Source organism: Zonotrichia albicollis, chromosome 14 (genome assembly GCF_047830755.1).
Source record: "Zonotrichia albicollis isolate bZonAlb1 chromosome 14, bZonAlb1.hap1, whole genome shotgun sequence".
Classification (NCBI taxonomy): domain Eukaryota; kingdom Metazoa; phylum Chordata; class Aves; order Passeriformes; family Passerellidae; genus Zonotrichia; species Zonotrichia albicollis.
Genome location: NC_133832.1, coordinates 18,895,134 through 18,912,066, shown reverse-complemented (window position 1 = coordinate 18,912,066; position 16,933 = coordinate 18,895,134). Strand labels below are relative to the sequence as shown.

At 41.1% G+C, this 16,933-nt stretch overlaps 1 long non-coding RNA gene across 1 annotated transcript in view; it reads left to right on the top strand.

Annotated features, from left to right (window-relative positions):
• The window catches only part of LOC113460481 (uncharacterized), a 73,861-nt gene that overhangs the window by 18,180 nt on the left and 38,748 nt on the right, over positions 1-16,933 (top strand). The window contains exon 4 of the long non-coding RNA XR_012582738.1: positions 1,421-1,500. This is a non-coding gene — a long non-coding RNA (uncharacterized LOC113460481). The remainder of the gene's footprint in view (positions 1-1,420; positions 1,501-16,933) is intronic.

Here is a 16,933-nt window from a genome sequence, read left to right as displayed (position 1 = left end):
CATGCTGCAGGAGCTGTTCCAACTGCCCAGACACTTCATTAGGCATGGAATAGCAAAGGAAAATAGACCAGAGTCATCTCATTTAACTCTCTTAGGCAAATTACCTCTCTTGTTTCCCCCTCCCCAACTCCTGTTTATTCTTACTTTCTGCCTGAGGTCAAGAAATGCAGCTTAACTCTGGAGAGAGAATGAGCAGTGTTTGAAGCCACAGGGCTGGGGCTGGGAGAGTTCTTGCATTCCAGTTTTTCTGTCATTGGCATTCTTCATAATCTTTGGCATTTTAGTTATTTTCAAGATCAGGCTTTTAATTCTTAGGGTATAATCTGCTTTGCCCTTGTCCATAGCAGAGCTCTGTGGAAGGGAATTATCCTTCACAACATATCAGATGCTTTGTTCACCACCTAGTGCTCTTCTTGGGCTGTTTTTTTTTTGATTGTAAGATCTGCAGTGACACCTTATTTAGTGAAATTCTCATCTGTTGTTTAGTTTTTCCACCTGTGAATGCTGTGTTTTGTGGCAGCCTCCCCTTTACAGGGCAGTTTGGTGTCAGGAACTGGGTTGGTGCAGCTGGCCCCAGAGCAGCTCTGGGTCTGTTCTCTCCTCCTCTTCTCTTTCTGGGAACTCACACTTTTATCCCTGCAGACTTCTCACACAGAGGCCATTCAGCCTGGGCAATTTCTGTCTTCAAAAATCCCTCCTCACATACTGCCAAAATACTAGATACAACCAACCTGGTTTTTATAAACCATTTTTGGTTCTAACTTAGAGTATAGGGGTTCACTAAGAGAGTCAAACCTGGCACTTACAAGTTCTTAGGTGTGCCTAGAACAATGTACCCCAAAAATGCCAAATGTTCAAAATATAAAAACTGTAGGAAGATAAATGTGTTTCAAGTCTCCTAAGGGAAAATAAATGATAAAATTGAGATGTGGATTAATACTGCAGTGCTGATGCTTGTACCAATACCTGTATGTGAAAAATCCTTTCAAGTCATTATTGAATAGACATTGTAAACAACAGCTATCCTAAACTTTGGGAAAGGTCACAGTATCTCCTAATTTCAGTGTTTGGTTGGACAGGTATTTTGTGTGAAGGTGCTGCCTGTCCCTCCTTCCTTCCACACCCACAGCCAGGTGTCAGTGCCCTGGCCCCTCACCCTGCCATTGCTGGGTTTGTTCAGACACCCAGTGCAGCCTCCGATCAAAGCTTTTGGCAGAAATCCCCAGTTAGAAAAGCTGCCTTACACTAAATGCTCAGGAGGAAATTCCCCTGGAAAATGCCTTCACACGCTTAAGTATTTAGTTTAATTGTCAGAGACCAAATTAATCAAGGTGTGTCCCACCCTGAGCAGGACTGCCTGTGTTGGTGGCTTGCTCTTCAGCAGCTCCCCTGAGCAGGCTCTCCTTATCTCTCTCCACAGACCATCAGTGCTCTGCAGTGTAAAGAATGTTTTCTTCCCCTGTGTCCAGCGAGATTCCTGACTCTCATCACTCATGGCAGGTAAGGCAATCTTTCTTGGAGTTTTTGAAGTGAAAGTCTCTCTTCTGGATCAGGGATGAGCAATCCCTCACCTGTTTTATCTTCCCTGGTGAAAATCTTTTTTTCCTTTTCCCTCCCTCACTCTTTCATGAGCTGCTGTGGCTTTTTGGGAGAATTTGGCCTTTTTTTGGGAGCCTTTTGTCTCCTGGTGTGTGACAGGGATAAGCTGTCCCACGCAGGGGCAGTGCTCAGAGCTTTGGGTGCTGCTGTTAAATTGGATTTTCCTGCTCCCTTCAGCAGCTAGATGTCTCTCTTTCCTCCCTTTTTAAGGGATAACACGAGGGGTGCTGCTTTGCCTTTGGAAAGGACTTGTTGCCCTCCATAATTTGGCCATTTTAGAGCGACTTTAAGGTCTGGATTTTGCTGTAAATCTGTAACTCAGCGAGGATGGGGCTGGGTTTTGCTTTTTCATATCATTGATTGTTTCCCTCTATTAATCTGCTGGAACCTCAGGCTGACCTGTGGTTTTGCTTTTCGTGTTCCTCTGCGTTCCAAGCAGGATTGTGGATCGAGACACTCTGTGCCTGTGGCATTCTCCTTTTCTCTTCGTCACAGCTCTCTCCCACTCTGTGTTGCACTTTGCATTTTGTGACCTGTTTGAAGTCAGAGATGCAAGAGCCAAAATCTTTGGTGGAAGAGACAGATTTTGTGTGTGCTGTTCTGGAGAGGAGTTCCTCTTGCATGAGGCGCTGTGTGTTCTGCAGGGCAGTAAATGATGCTGGGTTTAGTGAGCTCAAACAGAATGTTGGAAATCTGGGGAGACCCTGGCTTTCTTTTTTTTTTGGCTTTTTTTTTTTTTTGTTCAACATTTAGGGTATTTTGTTTAAATGATCTTTCCGTTTATTAATGCATTTTCTTGCATTCCTTTTTTTTTTTTTTTTTTTTGTTTGTCCTCAGATTGTGGAATCATTGAAAGAAACCAAAGCAAAGGTTCTTTCTTGCTTTAATTCATTATGTAGTGAAAATAATATGGTTCCCCTCATGTCTTTCTCTAAGCTGTTAACAATAAGGCAAAAAGAGCTGCAGCTACTCCAGCCCAGCCAGTCAATATACACACATATATCTATATAACATCTTTAATATACAGGAAACATATAAATTATATATATATATAAAATGCCATATTTTATCAGATGCATTGATGTATTTATATTATTGCATTTTATAATTGCATATTGCATAAAGTATGGAATATAGAACATAGTTATAGGTTGATATATTTATTTATATGTTTATATCTTTATGTGAAATATATGCCAATATAATTTAGTTACATTATTGACATTTATGTGTATATGTGCCCATATACCAATGCTCATTTATATTTCTAAGAATTTTCTTGTGGAGTGCAATATCAGTGTAAGTGTATGGTGGTATTTTGCACATTGGCAAATGGATTCCATCCATGTAATTAATCATTAAGCTTTTCTGAAAATTTCTGAGTACATTGTACTTTAGCAAAGGAAAGAAGAATAGATACAGCATTCCTAGATGTTGGAGTTATTGGTTTGGCCCAGGAGCTCAGACTTGTGGCTCCATTTGTATTCTGCTTGGAGATGTATGTGTGGGCAGGTGGGTGCCATATATTGTGTATAAAGCCTTGTCCCACCTTTATGGTCATTTTTGGAGAAAGTTTTCAGCCCTTCATTATTGTTGGTTAGCAGATAATGTTGGATTGTCTAAATAAGGGTGTTCTAAACATGCACAGGAGGAAGTTTGTGTGTGTTTGTAGGGCGGTACCAGATTATTAAGGTTTCATTCATGGAGAGCACCGTCCCTTTCAGCTGGAGTTGCTGGGAATTCATTTCTGGTCTGGAATTCGGGCTCCCAGCAGTGCTGCTGTTTGCATGCCAGCCTTTGCACCTCTGAAAACATCACCCCAGCCTCTTCTGCCTGCTCTGCTGCAACCTACAATAATAACCTATTAATCAAGTGTCACCCTGCCTAATACAGAGGAGCTCTTTTTTTATTGCCTTCATTTATAATAATTTAGTTTATACTTTACAATGTTATTGATTTTATGAAATGGCTCATTACATCTACACAAAGCTAAATCATTCAATTAGATGCTTTAGATTAAGTCATATAAATTTCTTACTAGATTTACTGTTGGATTGAATTGGAAATCAAGCCCTAAGAAATTATTTTTTGAAATTGTTATTGGGAAGACATTCTTACTTATGTTATAGGCTAGCAAAAGAATATGAATTGCTCAGCAAGATTTTTTAATTATTAAAACCCAAATCCCCTTTTAGTAAATGGTTGGGTGGCAGAAGCAGTGAGAAGTTTGCTTGACTTCCTCTGCATGAACTGGGCAGGAGAAAAGGGATTTTTTGGAGGTTCAGCTGAGTGAAAAACCCAATATTCTGGAGAAAGGTCCATCAGTGAGCCTTTTTCACCATGGCCTATGCAGAGAGACAGAAAAAACAGGGAATGAGGGGCACTGGAAGACCTTGGCTTCCTCCTGCCTTTTGTGCTGTCCCATGAAGAACAGGTAAAAGATTTTGAGCAATTTCAGCTGGAAGAAATCAGTAAAATAAAATAAAAACCTCTGTAAATATGAACGCCATTCATGAATGAGCCCAGTGCTTTTAAACATGAAGGTATTTCAGCGTTTCTCCTGTTTGGTGAACCTGCTGTAGAAGCTTTTATAATATATTCAATTAAGAAAATTAAACTATTTTTCACTCTTTTAAACTGAAATGAGGGGGAATAGAGGCAGAGCAGAGGGAAGTCTGAAATGCCTGAGTGGGTTTGGAGTGCTGATCATATCTCTGTGCTGACACAGTGCTTTCCAGCACAGGAATTGTCAGTTTAGCAGCAGAGATGAGAACACATTGTAGTCACAAAATAAACCTCAGTAACCAAAGCAATAATTACTTATAATTCAACATTTGTTTCCCTTTTATTCAAACTTGTCAAAGTTCTTTTTTCCAAAGGGAATTCACTTTAAAAATGGGTTAAAAAAACCTTAAATCATGGTTTGACTTGCTGCTCTTCCCTCAGCTTCTCCTTGTCAGAGATGACAGGCTTGCCAACTTGAATTTTTTTGAATAATTAAAAGACTCGAATGTATGGTTACCATCTGCTGGACAGTCAGGATTTGTAGCTTAAAAAACTCATAATTAGGTGCACTGAACTCTTCAAAGTATTCCAGAGGTTTTCTGTCTTTGGCAACAAAAGCAGGTAGAAGGGAATAAATTTTTTCTTCACAAGAAATTCTGTCTGTGTGAATGTGGAGTTTCTAGGGGATATTTTTTATTTCTTAATGCATACTAATCGTATGTTTTTTCACTTAACCTTGATTTTTAATAGTTTCTAATGTTAGATATAATATGTTTACTGAAGAATCGCTTCATTTCATTGTCTTACATTATAAATGATCAGGTTTTATGTTTGCTGCTTTGTGTTATTCAGCATTGCCTAGATGCCCTGGAAAGAACGTTTCCTTTCTTTTTTGACCTTTTTGTGGTGAGTGTCTTGTGTTATCCTTAGCAAGCCCTTCCACGGTGTCACCTCAGAAGCAACTGTTGAATCTCTAATCACGTTTGTGAATTAAAGACAAGACGCTGTGGTGTTTTTAAAAAGAATGATGTTAAAGATTGCCCCCCTCAGTGCTTTTCTTCACAGAGTGAAGTCCCAGCAGCAGAGCTTGACCCATCGCTGCTGCCTGTGGTGCAGCTCTCCTCAGCCTGTCAGCGCAGGGCACACCACACCTGAAACTTGTCTCAAGTCTTGCAGACCTGTCCCCTGGCGGTGTCACATCAACCTTGGGGCAGGCACAGCCCTGCCCTTGCCAGGACGGAGCTGCTGGGCTGGGGGAGCAGCAGAGGCACCGGGGATGGGCTCTGCAGCTCCTCAGGCTGGGCTGAAATGGGGCAGCGTCGCTTCTCCTCCCTCTTCATGTTGTTCTGTTTTTGGAGTGCCCCAACATGGGAAGGAAATTATGAATCTTACTCCATGTTCTTAGAAGGCTAATTAATTATTTTATAATCTATATTATATTAAAGAATACTATACTAAACTACAATAAAGATTAGAGAAAGGTGTAGCCATGATATTTTCTGAAAAATCCTTTCCTTAGATTTTTTTCTCTTGAGAAGCTGGGAGGCCTCAGGAACAAAATGCAAACAATGATTATCTGCTGCTGTGGGATGCAACAGGTGCATCTGGGATTGGTCTCATATGGTTGTTTCTAATTAATGGCCAATCACAGTCAGCTGGCTTGGACTCTGTCCAAGACACAAGCTTTTGTTATTCATTCTTTTCTGTTCTATTCTTAGCTACCCTTCTGATGAAATCCTTTCTTCTACTCTTTTAGTATAATTTTAATGTAATATATATCATAAATTAATAAATCAAGCCTTCTGAAACATGGAGTCAGATCCTCATCTTAAGACCCCTGTGAACACGGTCACAGAAGGGATACTTACAGATGGATAAATGATAATAATGAAAACTCGTGATTCCTTTCAGAGTCCAACACAGCTTGGCACTGGTTGGCCAATAAATAAAAACAATTCACATGTTGGATAAACAGTCTCCAATCACATTCCGAAGCAGCCAAACCCAGGAGAAGCAAATGAGATAGTATTGTTTTCCTTTTTTTCTCTGAGGCTTCTTGGCACCCTGGAAGAGAAATCCTGGGCAAAGGGATTTTTCAGAAAATGTGATGGTGACAGCCTGGGCACTGCCAGGGGCTCTGAAAGGGGACACAAAATGGGCTCAGACTGGGTGGAAATGGCTGGGAAGGCAATGTCAGGGAAAGCTGTCAGCGTCCCAGGCAGGGGAGAAGGGAACTGGGTGTGGGCATTGGTGAGAGAAGGGAGAAGATCCAGGTCACCTGTTTGGTGTTTGGTAGCGCATTTCTGGTGCATTGTCTGGTTTATCTCATCCCACCCTGCACTGCAGGGAAAAGGATAAACCTCCTTGGATTATTTTGCAGTTTTGCATGGGAGGTTTTGACTAGTTCGACCCCAAATTCTCTGATATCAATTAGATTAGAACTATCTCACGTTTCAGTGGCCACATTAGCTCACCAGGTTAGAGCCTGGGGCTGACAGCAGGGTTTGTGGGTTTCATCCTGCATGCACCACTCACTGAAGAGTGAGACTTGATCCTTGTGGGTCCCTTCCAGCTCAGAATACGTTGTGATCATGAGAAGTTGCTACTCTGAATTAATCCTTGTTCTGCTAATATTTGTTGTTTTAGAGATTTAACTGTCTTGAGGGTCTCTACCAGCAAGACAGCAGCTTTTCTCTCTGCATCCCCCACTGAATTTTGGAATTATTTATTCAAAAAGCAGTGATTGCAAACTGGGAAAGTTTTATTTAGAATAACCTGGGAATTTTTGGGGAGTGTAACCAGGCAGGCAGAGGCAGAGGGCAGCCTAACTGAGCTGCCCACTGAGGTGGAGGCTTCCATCCCCTCACTCCCAGAGCTCTAAATGGTCTGAGAAATTTGCAATGTGTGAAATCCTCCTTCTCCCCCTCCCTCCACATGCCCTTTCCTCTTTCATGCAATTGCAAAGGAGGTTTCTGATGCTATGTAATACATAACATTTGCTTGTTTCTCAGAAAAAACCCAAAACAACAAACCAGCTATGGATTGCTGCTGAGAGGTTCAGAAGAATGAGAGACATTTATGTAGCAAATAAATCACATAGCAAATAAGTAGTTTTGGAACACTGCATTTCATTTGCCTCTGGGGCATTAATGCCAATCCTAGAGGACAGAAGAGAAAGAATAAAATTGAGTTAAATAAAAGCAGAGTTTAGCCTTACAAACTCACCAGCAGCCATCAGGGCCAGGCATTAATTCCTTTCCTGCTGGCAGCAGGAAGGTGGGTGAGACAGCACTGTCAGCTGCACAAATTAAGTCACTGTGGCAGAAACACAACACAAATAAATAGAAAAAAAAAAAAAAACAATGCAAAGGAAAACAGACTGTTGTTGCTGCATAAACCTTCTTCCAAGCTGGAGGCACAAAAAAAGGAAATTTAATGACTTGGTGCATGACATCTTGTAGCCTGACAGGCCCTTTCAGAAGAGAAAAGAGAGTGAGATGCCAGGAGAGGTCTCGCAGCACATTGTGATGGAGAAAAGGGGCTTGGAGGCAGCAGAATCTCCTTCTGAGCGGGCTGAGAAATAGAAAAACTCAACTGTGCTGAACCCTGAAAGCTGATGGAAACCCTAATCAGGATTAGGCTGAAAGAGAGGACAGATAGGGGATAAGAATACACAGGGGTTTTAAATCACTGCCATTTAACTGCCATGATATTACAGGCCAGATTTCCAGGGCAAATTTTCATAAAGAAAAGAAAAACACAAAATCCATTTTTAACAAAAGGATCTAGAAGTTCCTAACAACACAGAGGCTGATTTTTCCCTTCTATGAGATTATAAGTTTGTGGCAAGAAAAATTACATTTTAAATAATTTTTATTTTTAAATATCTTTTATATATATATATGTATTATATCTAGATATATAGATATAAGATATATATATGTATCTTATATCTATATCTAAGATAGATATATCTATATCTTTTATATATATAATATTTAAGATTTTTTTTAAAAACAGTTTTAGCACTTTTTACAGATGATCCTATTTCTTTGTTGGGAAAACTTTAATGCACCAAGTGGAGAAAAGGAGCTGTGAAATTCCCAGAACTCCATTTCCCAACTCCACTGTTTGCAGAGAATTCAGAAGGCTGCAAACAGAAGGTGAACATAGAAAAATGTCAAAGAAAAGGGATTGAGAACATGTCCCATGTGCTTCTTGCAAAAACTTGCAAAAGACTGAGAAATTACTGTGGAATTCTGGTAATAATTTGGAAGTTCACCCTTCTATGTTGTTCATTATCTCTGAAATATTTTCATGTGGCTGAAATGGTTTGGAAGTGAGGCATGGAATGATTTGATTGCTTGGTGGCTGAAAATGTGCTGGGGCAGCCCAGGGTGATGGTCAGGGAGGAGCCCTGGGTGCTGCCACATCTGTGCCCAGCTGTGGGACAGGAGCAGAGGGAGCTCCCTGGCAGCTCATCCCATCCCACCCCACCCCATCCCATCCCATCCCATCCCATCCCATCCCATCCCATCCCATCCCATCCCAATCTCTGCTCCCATCCCATCCCCATCCCCATCCCCATTCCCATCCCTATCCCATCCCATCCCCATCCCATCTCCATCCCAATCTCTGCTCCCATCCCCATCCCATCCCCATCCCATCCCATCCCATCCTCTGCTCCTATCCCATCCCATCCCCATCCCCATCCCATTCCATCCCAATCTCTGCTCCCTCCCCATGCCCTCCCCATGCCCTCCCCATGCCCTCCCCATGCCCTCCCCATCCCCTCCCCATCCCCTCCCCATCCCCTCCCCATCCCCTCCCCATCCCATCCCATCCCATCCCAATCTCTGCTCCCATCCCATCCCATCCCATCCCATCCCATCCCATCCCATCCCATCCCATCCCATTCCCATCCCATCCCAATCTCTGCTCCCATCCCCATCCCATCCCATCCTGTGATTATTGATTGTCTTGGCTGTGGAATCCCTCTTGTTGGGCTGAATTTGGGGCAGGGCGGGGAGCTGAGGGTGTGGAAGGATTGCCAGAGGATGGGGTTGGTTGTGTTTGTGTGGCTTCTGGGATCGTGGTAATTTCAGTAATTTCACAGCTCCTCTTTTCCACTTGGTGCATTAAAGTTTTCCCAGCTGATGATACAAGAACTTGAGCAAGGGGGTTGTCATAAATTCTGATTTCCATCTCCAGCTGTGAGAGCAGATCCCCTTTTGTCCTGGCTGAGCTGTGGCAGCTCTCTGCCAGGTGCTGGAGGTGATCCTGCTGCTTTCATGTGATTAAGGGCATCATCCTGCCCCTGCTTCGCTGTCAGCTCTGCAAACCCCATCCACTGAGCACGCAGCCCCCAAGTCTGAGGGGTCAGGAAGTGCTCCTAGATGAAAAAGGTCATTATTTGATAATGCCACTTGCTAGCTGACATGCCAAGTTTGTATTTATAGCCGTGCTTTCTTTAGAAAGTGTTCTTGTCCTACAGGTCTGGCTGAAGACAGTAAAAGCTCCTGCTCTGAGGGTTCCATATATTAACAGATTAAATTGTTCAGCTCGTTAATTTTATTGTGAGGCTGGCAAATCATTTTTCCAGCAGCTCAGAATAAGATTTAATTCTTATACATTTAACAATTGGTTCTGGAGAACATTTTTCATCCTGTCCCCAGGAAAAAATATTTCTGTATTACCCTAAAACGCAGCAAGAATATAAGCTGCAAAATAAGAGAGAGGAGCTAGAGTGTATTATTTAGCTTGGCACCTAATGCTCTTGGAATTCCCGAACAAATATGTGTGGGGCTGTGAAGTTTCATCTCTCACTGAGCCCTGAGAGTGCTCAGGTTTGCAGTTCAGTGCTTCCAGAGTTACTGCATTTGCTTTTGAGCTCATCTGCGAGGATGATGGAGCAGAGACTCGGCCCAGCTGCCCAGGGGAGCTCTGAGGAGTTGCCAAAGGAGAATGGGGAGAGGGAACCTGCAGTGGAAATGGATCTGGGAAATGGGAATGTGATTCCTCTTAGCTTGGGCAGCTGTTTGATGTTTCCCTTTGACAGGAAATACTATTCCAACAAATGCTTTCTTTAAATTTTAGAATTTTTTTTAATGATTCACTACACTGGGTTTTCTTGTCATTTAAGTTATTAAAGGAGGTAATTTAGCCATAATTTGCTTAACTGAAGGAAGAATCCCGTTTTAACTTGTAATACAGTAAAAAATAAGTATTTAATTTGCAAGCTGCCCATTTTCCTTTAGTTTATCTCATTTGAAGATGAAGATTTATTGGCTTCTTTACCATAGCTGGATAGGAATAACATGTTGAACAAGAGTCATTGGACAGAAAAATAGGTTCTCACCTGTATTTTGAGTTGCTTGAGATATAAATTTAAACAGTTGATATTTATTTATGAGAACTTGAACTCCATTCCAATTGTCTTTTTTAGGTACTGATAATCTGTGTTTGTATTGGTTGTCACTATGCATGGACAATCAGGGACTTCATCAATGGAGAAGGCAAATTCTATAAAACAAATATTTATATGCATGTACATGTATTATATGATAATTTAGAATTAAGAAGTTATCAAATAATTTGGAATGATTATTTATTCATATTGTACCAGGATAGAGAAAATAAGGATGTAAGATTCACTTCAAAGTTTTTTCAGTAATTTTTAAAAACTGTCATGACAAATTTCAGGGAAAGAATCCAGATGTTTAAATGCATATTTAAATTAAATTGTTAAGTGTATCAACCTAGACATGTGTATAAAAGCTGTAATTATGACTTGCTGGTAAGAAAGTTACCTTCCTTCCTTTAATATGAAATAATGACAAATTTCAACAGCAAGCAAATTTTTAAGAGTAAGAATTCAATTAAGCTAGTTCTTAGCTTAATCTTTCCCTTAATCAGTGCTTTTGGGTTAGTAATTGCCAATTGGAAAATTGGGAAATTAATTTAAAAACGTTGTCTGATATTGAAATGGCCATGATGTATGGAAAAAAAGGAAATATGTTCTCAATGCTACATTTTCCTTTAAAGAAAAGGAGGAGATGTTGGTCTTTGAGAAGCTGCAAGAGGTTTTTGAATGCAAGGTTAAAACTGGTACAAATGCCCTGGAACAGAAAAAGGCATTTCTTGCCAGTGTGTGACAACTCCATGAACAGATTTGTGAGGAATGCAGACAGGACCACTGGGGTTTCCCTCCTCGCACGTCAGCCAAGAGGTTCTGCCAAGAATCTTGTTTGTTGCACACAGATGAGGAGTCCAGGATTCTGATCATCATTCCTGCTGATAATTAACGAGTTTGAAGCCTGCAGGAAATGAGTGGTTCTCTCCATATCAGGATATGATTTGTTTTGGCAAATCACTCTCCCAGCTCTCAAGTGACAGCGCTGAAGTGTGGTGAGGCATCAGTCTCGTTTGAGAATATGGGGAAAAGAGAAGAAAAGCCATGTGAATGTAGGTTTTGGAAACACTTTCTAACCCCGGTGGAAGAGCAGCATCCAAACCAGCTGCCCCAGTGTTGCCCAAGAAATGTGGGTACCACACATTGGGTAGTGGTAAACAATTTTTACATTTGATTCACCTGCAAAATTCTTCAGGTTTGTATCAAAATCTTTGGAAATTTGGGATGCGTTCAAGCCAGTATAAATGTGAATCCATTTTTTGAGTGACCACTGGTTCAATTTGGGGGCAGGGTGAAAGGGGGAATGCTCTGGTTCTCAAGTAAAGGGAGTGAATTAATTTCAGGGTGACCAAAACCCCGTGAATGTGTTGAAGGCTGGGATGTAGGAATGGCAGCTCAATTTTTGCCTTTTTCTGCTCTTTCCTAACAAGAAGGAGGATGAGTTCATGCAGCTCACTTTGAAGAATGTGTGTGTGTGCCTAAAATATGGATGATCAAGCAGCATTCTGAGTTTTCAATCAGCATGAAGCAGTGCATAATTAGTTTTCTGCAGTTATTGCTGTGACCTTCCTCAAAACTTGGCTCCGTAATCATAAAAACTTGGTCTTTAGCATTTGTTTGTCAGCCCCACTTTAAATGTCTTCCTCTGCTCTTTATTTATATTACTAATGCATGGAAAAGGGTATCACAAGGAACTTTGCATGATAATTAATTTCACTTAGTGTGGTCAAGAGGTAAGGTTGTAGGTTTTAGCAGAACTGTCTGAAACAATATTCCCAGGGAGCTGCAAGAGCTACAGCTCCAAGAAATCTGGAATAATAAATGGCAGCCTGCCTTTCCCAAGGGCATTTTAGGAATATTTAGCCTGTGAATGCATATGGAGAGTACAGTGGACTGCAAAGAGTCCTGAATTGTACTCAGCATTATTGAAACTGAAAGGCGGCGAAGAGGTGGAGAAGTGAATGGGCTCCTAGAGGCTCTTTTATAGATTATGGGGGGAGGATGTGTTATAATAAAAGGTAATAAGAGCTTTCCTGACTCCGATAGACTCTACCTTCAACTAACCTACAGCTATCAGGAGTCAGTAATCCATGTTGGATAAAGAGACTTTGAGGAGCAATTTTATTCTCTCGCAATGCACCAGTTTGCACAATGGGTTTGCTCGCTTTTTGCAGGCAGCCTTCCTGAGGGACAATATTTCTGAAGCTCCACAAAGCGCTCTTTCTGTTTTCATTCCACAGTCCTTTAATTGGATGAATGGGCTGCAGGGGCCTGGAAGTTGGACTGAGCAGAATTTGCGCTCTTTGAAACAGCAGCCAAACAAAACATGTCGAGCAGTTTCGCGTGGCACCGGGACAAAGCGAGCATGAAAGGGAAGCCTATTTAAAGAACAGAGCATTAATGTTTTAGTGGTGTTCACTTCAGGTCGGTACATTTTACATGAGTCTTTTTCCCTTATGGGAAAGTAATATGCTCTGAGTTGACTAAGTGCAGATCCTTTTCATGAGAGGTTGAAGGAATAGGCATTGGGAATGCAGCAACTGTGGTGCAGCAAGAGCAGAATTGGGATATAATGCCGTAAGGCTAATTAACATCATGTTCTCCCATCGTGCTCCCTTTGGGGGAATCGTGGTTTTAAATGATAAGTGTGTAGACTGAAACATTCTTAATCTGGGCAAGTGGTGCAGTAAAACATTACTCACTGAATAACAAAGGGAATGTAAAATGGAGTATGGGCAGTATATTTCAAACAAAATGCAGGGTGTCCTTTTTCACCTTTTGCTGTGCCTGGTAACACTGATTTATTCACTGAAGAGAAGATGGAAGATGAACTGTGTGAGACTTGGGGTATAGGTTTGGTTTATTGCAATCTATAAAGAATTTCGACTTCTGATGGGTTTGTCCTTTGGAATATTTTTCCTTTGGTGCAGTCTGGATGCTCAGCAGTGACAGGAAAAGTCACACAGAATCTTTTTGAAGGGTCACAGGGAATAAGTCCTTCCAGAAGCATTGATTTGCAAGTTTTTTCCTTGCATATGTCAGACGCTTCAGAACATCCCTTATGGGGCACAGCCAGGATCTCCTGCTCCTGAGAGTTCCCACTGTCTCAGAACTGGTAGGAAAATTGATTGCAGAGACAGGAAAAGGCAGAAAAGTCACATCTGAGGTGGGAGCCACTCCTTGAGCTGGTGTGATTAGCAGGGTGAGACCTCAGCAAGGGGAAGGTGCATTTTTCTGGGAGGATGTCAGAGATCTCCTTTCCCTTCTGGGAAAAGGGAAGGCAGAAAGTGCAGCAAAGAGCTTCAGGGTGAACCTGGGAACCAGGCTGGGAAACAGGACCAAGGGAAAGGTCAGAGAACACATTATTGTCTGAGGGGAAAGGAGCTGAGAGCTGCACAGGTAAAACAAGAATTCACTGGGTTTGGCTGGGCGTGCCCAGCTCTGGAAACGGGGACACATTGCTTTGGGGATTGTTCACAGGCACCGTGGCTTTGTGGGGCTCCTCTGCCTTTGTCCTATTTTTGAATTAGGCAGAATCTGTATCCCTCAAGCAGAGCTGGAATTTGTGACATGGCTAGGAATAGCAACAATTGTAGGTCTGAGTCCAATGATTCTGAGCTGCAGTTCAAACTTCAAGTGTAGTGCAGATCACAGTTTAAAATACCTGACAGTTTTTGATTTGTCTTCTGTCACTGGAGGAGAGAGCAAGTTAAATGGTCTGTAGTAAAAAGCGATTGAACAAATCATATTTAAAAAAAGAACAAGAGGAATACATTTCTTTTTCCGCTTGGTTGCTGACAGTAGCTTTTGGGTCTTTTAAAAAATTCTTGTTTCATAACAAAATAAGTTGCACTATCCATGGAAAAAGCTGCTTCTCTTTTTATACATGTTCATATATATATATATATATATATATAGGGCTTTTATATGAACCCACATAACATATTCTAGGTATAAGTAACCTTAGCACACCATTTCTATAGAATATGCAAAATATTTTCAACTTTTCCTTCATTTCTCCATTCTTTCAAGACACTGAACAGGAAGCTGCCATTTGCTGAAGCAATGGGTGAATGCAAATAGGAACAGAAATTACTGCATCTCTTGATTCTTTTTTGCACAGCAGCTCTTACAATATAGGAATATAGAGGAAAACCCAAAATATTTAGGGTGACAGCACTATTATCCTTTACATTCAAGGGTGTATTTGGTCTGGTTCAGCCATAGGAAGGTTTGGAGATCATTCTCACGGCTTGTAAACAAAGCAGACTTGACAGAGACAAATTAAAGCTCATGTGTGTTTTATTGGTGATGGGGATTTTTAGATTATATTTGACTGAAGGCTGAATACTTGCTTGTTCTGGGTCTGCTTCAAGCTTTTTTTTTTGCTTTTTGCTTTTTTTTTTCCCCCTTTTCTCTCTGAAGGAAACAGTTGTATAGAGGTTTTTATACCCATTTTTTAGGCTGGAGGTTTTGGTCACTGCCATGTCTTGTTTTCCCCTTCTTCTTCTGTTCAGGATATAATACTTGTCCTCTGAATCATGCTGGAACATATTTTGGGAATTCATAGGATTATCACCAGGGCTACTGCTATCAGGCAGAACACATGCACATTTTATTATCTCACCCAACAGGTTTTCATTCTCTGTGCCCATTGAGTCAGCTCAGAGGGGAGCACGCTGCCATTACCACTGGCAGAAATCAATAAATATTATAACAGTCTTTGCAGGCTGCAGGAGCTTGCTCTGTCATGATAATTCAAAATCCAAGCCCTTATTTCCTGTCTCTTCCTATCTCCCATTTGCCCTTCCAAAATGGGTGGTATCCTGACCCCAAATTGCCTAAAAGATGGTGCCTGTTACTGGGCTAAAAATTGATTTAATCAGTCAAATGAATTTGTGGAGCCTCTGAATAGAAACTTTTCAGCTTTTCATATTTTCTATTTCCCCAGCACACAAAAGTAAAGAAAACAAGGGTTTGTTTTGTTGGGATTTTTCTTTCAAATCAGGTTTTCTTGCAGAATTTTATCAGTGCATGAGGATAAAAATTATGTCTGTGATTTTTAACATCTCTGCACATCTGAAATTTAAAGTTTAAAACTCCTGGTGTGACATGCAGTTCAGTCTGTTCAATTAATTTAGTGTTTCTGTTTTGAAACAAAATACCTTTTTACCTTTGTCAATTGCAATTTCTTTCCTTTGTGAGCAACTTCTGTGTTGTGGAAGAAATGTTGAGATTGCTGTAATTTTCCTCTGTTGCTCATTCCATCTAAATATGTTTCCATAACTGTTCATACCACTTATTTGATATCCATTGGAGTGAGATCCTTTCCTTTGTGGATTTCCTCTCTGTCTTCCCACTTGTACCTGTCTCCCACTCTCAGTCCATCCCATGGCATTTTCAACTCTGCTGCTGTTTTATTCCCCCAAAGTTAATCTGTCTTCCCTTCTCCACAGTTTTCAAACTTCGCATTCAAACCTATCCACAAAGAGTTTGCAAATTCTGATTGTTCTGGATAGGACAGGACAGGAGTGAGGTTTGGAGTTTGTGTATCCTTTAAAAACTTGAGGAAGGTGTTCTGCAACTTTTCATTGCATTAGCAAAATAATTCTGTCACTATTTAAAAGGGGGATAAAGAACATTTAACTAGTCAGATCATATTTTTAGAAACAGAAACCGGCCTGTGTGCAACAAAGCTAATTGGAGTTTGTTTTGAAATTTAGGGTAAACCCCCAAAACAATAATTTCCTGTGTTGGAAAGGAAGCAGGCAGAAGTTAACTCTGGTACATAGGGGAAAGGAAAGTTCACTCTGGTACATAGGGAAGAGGAATTGGGCTCATAAGGCACGGACATCATGGCAACAAGCTGAGAATAATTAAGCAGAATAGTTTCAAAAATAAATAACAGATAGTTTTTTTTCTACAGCACCTATTTCTGATAGCTGAATCAATGACTGTGAGATCAAGCCTGTATTAACCCTGGCCATGCCTTCCCTGGGTTTAGAGCACCAAGCCCCAGATTCTGCCTCCACTGGGGCGCTGTCATTGTCACCTCCCAGGCATGTCCTTGGCACATCCACCCTGGGCACTTCCACTTGAATTGGAATGCAGGATTGTGAAGATCCAATTTTTATCTTGCTTTCCTCTGTAATGGAGAAACTTGCTTTGAACATACAAGAATTGCTGTGATGTGGGGAAGTCAGGAAATACAAAGTGTTCCCTTCCACATGTTGGGGTGGGATGTGTTAAAGGACTGTGCCCAGTGCAGGGTCAGGAGTGTGCAGAGAATGCATTGCCCTCCATAATCCTCTTGGTAGTGAACAACCTGATTTTTTTTTTTTTTTTGTTTTCCAGCTGTGCCCTTCTCTGTTTATTATTTTTTTTTCTTTTATGAGCCTCATCACAGGTCTTTAAATA